Source organism: Pteropus medius, unplaced genomic scaffold (assembly GCF_902729225.1).
Source record: "Pteropus medius unplaced genomic scaffold, Ma_sr-lr_union100, whole genome shotgun sequence".
NCBI lineage: Eukaryota > Metazoa > Chordata > Mammalia > Chiroptera > Pteropodidae > Pteropus > Pteropus medius.
This window is the reverse complement of record NW_024340696.1, coordinates 27,253,128-27,257,672: the sequence shown is the minus strand read 5'-3', so window position 1 is coordinate 27,257,672 and position 4,545 is coordinate 27,253,128. Positions and strand designations below refer to the sequence as shown.

General features: G+C 45.6%; 1 pseudogene; it reads right to left on the bottom strand.

Annotated features, from left to right (window-relative positions):
- Positions 1–2,181: 2,181 nt before the first annotated feature.
- LOC120609371 (60S ribosomal protein L37a-like) lies at positions 2,182–3,064 on the bottom strand (annotated as a pseudogene).
- Positions 3,065–4,545: the final 1,481 nt, after the last annotated feature.

Here is a 4,545-nt window from a genome sequence, read left to right as displayed (position 1 = left end):
AGGTTAGTGATTTACCATCTCTCTTTAAGTTTATAAATGGTGTCAACTAGCTTCTACATTTATGAAAGTTAAAATGAGAGAAAATAAGGAAAATTGATGAAACATTGTACTCCAGTTTGCCAAAATAAGCCCCCAAAAAAAGTGATTAAATTAAAATGTGTGCTTATCTGGTAGGTTGCGGAATCCCTATCCCCGTGGCTTAGATGATTAGCACAGACAACTTCCATGAATGGATTAGGCGCAATTTAATAATGTCCTTAGGAGAAATTTCTGACCCATCATCAATCGATGTGTATTTATCAAGTGTTAAAAATATTATTCTCAGCTCCCAAGGGATTGCAAAGATAAATAACTCCATCTCTTGCCCTCCAAGAGCCTCCACTGTGGGGGTTGGGAGGTGGTGGGTGTGGAGAGGTAGACAGAAAGATGAGTAGACACATATATTATAAGGCAAAATGAGAGAGATGCCACGAAGAGGCATTTGTGAATGCAGAAGAGGAGAGGGTCTGATATGGGGGCTGGCTTCATGGAAGAAGAAGCTTGTCATTCTACATGGGCAACAATAACAAAGAACCAATGTAGCCCATTGAGGTTCACTGTAGAGATCCTTGAATTCAGGGTAGAGATGTTTATTCTCAAATTTTTAGTAAGAGGATGGGGTCACTGAAAAAATTGCAACTGGAGATTGGTGTGTTTAACCTGACAGCAAAGAAATTTTTATTTAATTTTATTCAGATACCACATACTTCTAGATTAGGTTTTGTGGTGGCTTATGACAAAATCATAAGACTATTTTTTGAAAAAGAAGTAGAATGAAAAGCATAAGTCCCAACTTACACTCCTGCAAACTGGTAATGAACCAGTCTATTCTTGAGCAATCATGGCCTTGTTTTGATTCTACGAAGTACATACGTAATTTGAATCATGGAGAGAGGTAACCAGAAGTCAAACACCATGTTTAGAAAGGCAGTTCCCTTCAGCCAAGTAACGTGACATTTTAACCTCCCTGCTTTTATTTGGATTGCCTGGGTCCACCTCCAAGACGGGTACAGACATTTTAAGAGTATTGTTACACAACAAGCCTTCTTTGACTTTACTGAATTTTCCCTTTGACTCACAGCTTTCTTGACACAACCAAACTCCCTATCATGAATAGCCCTCAAATTAAATTGCCTCCTTCACTTCTCCAGCCCCTAAAGTTAAGGAAACGATATATTTCTAATTTCTCTTTTTGATTCTTATTCTCAAGCCAAAACTTCTGCTCTAGTTATATTGTCAATGTGGCATTTTATGTTTCCAAAATGTCTGTATGGCTTTCTTATAAAATAATACCTCTATTAAGGAAAAGGATAATTTCAGTAACATTTTCTTAGCAGACATTTTATTAGGAGAGGGGGGAAATAACAAAGGGGTAAAGGGGGAGGTAAGGTTTGGGAATTAAGGCCGGAAGTTTGATACAGAGACATCATTAAATAGGATCTAAAGTGCTGTCACATGTACGATCATGTATGTATTTAGGATGCTTGAGGTCAAAGATAGGCAAGGCAGGAACCAATGTGAGGAGGCAGGAAGGAGGTGCGTCTGTCTGGAGGTAGGGAAGTGAACAGGAGAGGCTGAAAAAGAGGCAAGAGTTTCTCCTCTCATCAGCTGTCTTTTGGTTGGAGGAGCAGAGGACTCTCAAGCTCTGGTTCCCTATCCCAGGGTTCCCTAAGGAACAAGCAATCACCATAGGTCTGAGACAGTTCCAGGAGCACTTACTGACCCAGGACCATTGCCCTGAAAATAGAACACCTCCTTCCCTACCTACCAAGACCTAAAACCCCATTAAGAAGAGAAAAGCCTTTCCTTCCAGTTAATGATAGAAGGCTTAAGGTGCAAAGCCTGGCAGGGTAACTCTTTTTGTAAATAATCTGGTTACCTGATTCTGGCTGCAAGGAACTGGAGACTCACCTAGGAGTGGGCTATCGAGTGAGGGGAAGAAGCATTTGGAAGTAGAGAGTCTACAACAGAAGAAGACCTGGAATGCATTACAACTCTGTGGAGTTACCCTGTTATCTCCAGTGGCCCTGGGACAGAACACTCTGTGCCTGGGGTTGGCCCAGGGAAGGCAATGCTGGGTCACATGACCCCTCCCTTTTCTTCCTTACGTAAATTCACCCTTTTACTGTAGCCAGCGGTGTTTCAAATGGAGAGTTTCAACTGGTCTCTCAGTTCCTTCAGTCACCTGATGCCTGACTTCACTGTGCTGGCAGAAGTGGTGCTGTTGTCGGTCCAGGCACCACCAGCTGCTGCTCCATGCAGGAACCCCAGTGGCAGAGCCCCACAGCTCGTCTCTTCATTTTGGTTTTGCCACAGAAGGAGCGAGTGTACTTGGCATGCCAGCCAATGTTAATCTTCTTCACCATTTTCCTGAGCGAGGTACCATAACGAGTCCCGAATTTGCTGATGAGTTAAACCCTCTTGGTGTGTTCAGCTATGTCTCTGCAGGTGGCCTCCAATCCCAGAGAGAAAGTGATCCCTTTATTGTAATGTCAACCAATCACTGTATGAATTGACTGCATCCTCAGGAGACTGGGTAATAAGGTAACATAAAATTTGCTATTTTAAAAAATGACTTACTGGTCACATAGAGTTACTAGTATTTCAGTCATCAAAACATTAATATACAGACTCAGAAAAAGCAGAAACTGGACATACATCCAGTTTGGGCATTGTATGGAGACATGGGCAGGATCAAGATGAAAATTCTTAGGGAGCAATCCCACCCACTATTCTCTGCTTTGCCAGCCAAAGATGATGCTTTCCTCTATACACCAACATCCCCACCTTAGAAAGGAGCTGCTTGCTTCACAGGAAACCTCGCTGTTACTGCACCCCTGTGAGGTATGTATTGTTCTCCTGGTTAGGCAGCGGTCAAGGTACTGTCTTGAAGCCATCCCACTGCTAAGCACAAAGCTGGGGATGAAACCAGGCCTGTGAAACTGTAGAACCCACACTTCTGACCTCGGTGCATACTCTGGGACCTCCCTTGTTCCCCCAGGGCTGGAGGAGCCAGCACAGCCATCTCTGGGAGAAGTCTACCTCCACCTCCTCCCCTGCCCCCACCTCCCATACACCAGCAGAGGGAGGGTTTAGCTTGCATCTTGAATATCATTTTGCTCCCATGAGCCAGAATATTTACCAGAGCCCTAAAGCGGCTGGAGGCAAAGTAACTCTGCAGCTAAGGCTATGGGAGTAGGCGAGGAGTGGTCTGGCCAGGGCCCAGAGGAAAAGGGTGGTAGGGACTCAGAGGTGTCCGCGATGGCAGAGAGGCAAGGGGAGCTCAGCTCCACAGGGAGGAGTAACAAGCCCCCAGATAGGCTGAGAAAAAGCAGACTAGGAATTCATAGACAGCTGAGACAAGTAGAACACTAAACCAGCCCAGCCATAGCTTGGAAGTCACGGAGAGTGTTTATACACACAGACTGGCATGAAGCCAGGAAGCCCTTCCTATCCTCCAACTGCCATGACGACCTGTAAATCTCTCCTGCGACCCCCTCTACTAGACACCCTCTAAAAGGTGAGCAGAGGAGGGAGGGGGCAGTCTGGAAGACTGAACAACTGAACCACGGAGACTGAAGTCACCCTAAAAACAGTAAATGATCACACCTAAGTCTTAAACTGGTTGGACTCAACCTGGCTTCCATCACCATCCAGTGGGTAGGGGCTTCATGAGGACCATGATAGTTTATTTGCACATGTGAGTGTAATGAGGAAATCAGAAGTCCTGCTACTCATTACAATTGCTCCCTGGGCACTACCTAGGCTACACTTGGCAACTTCGTCTTTCTTAATTTTCATAAGCTATGTCACGTGCCTCTCTACGAGGAGGCATGGCTGATATCTGGGATGCTGTGTGGGTTGTCAGGACTTCCTTGGTGCCATCTTCAGGACTGGGGTGGATGCCAGGCTCTCTCAGGGTCCTTATGTTCCTCCCTTACCAAGTAATATTTTTAACACGGGGCCTCATTTGGAGGCACTAAGGCCCCATTGTTTACCCACCACTTTGGTTTCAACAGGGCTGGGGGAGGCTGGGGAGGTGGCTACCTAGGTTGCAAGGCAGTTAGCTGTAGGAAGCACAAAGCACCAAGAACTCCAGACTGGGGGAGGGAGGCGGGGAGGGAGGGTTGAGGACTCAGAACTCATTTGGTCCAATCCTCTCACTCAAACAAAAACAGGAAACAAAACCAAATCGCGAAGTCAAGACTTGAGCCCATGATGGAGGCTCCCTGTCCTGTGCAGCCCTACTAGGGTGTAGCACAGAGCATGAGTGGAGGCTCCCAGAAGGGCCACATGGAGAAGGCCCATTCTGCTCACTCTTCATTTTCCTTCAGGCCAGCCTGGACAGCGAGACTCAATTATAGTTCCAGACTGTTCTTTTTTTAATCAAAATTTAAAATGAACTTTACAATGCTAATTAACCTTTTCTACTGTTTGGCATCATCCTGGTCCCTGTGCTCTGTATTCCCCCGACAACGAATCATACCGTTTGCCTACTGATCGGCT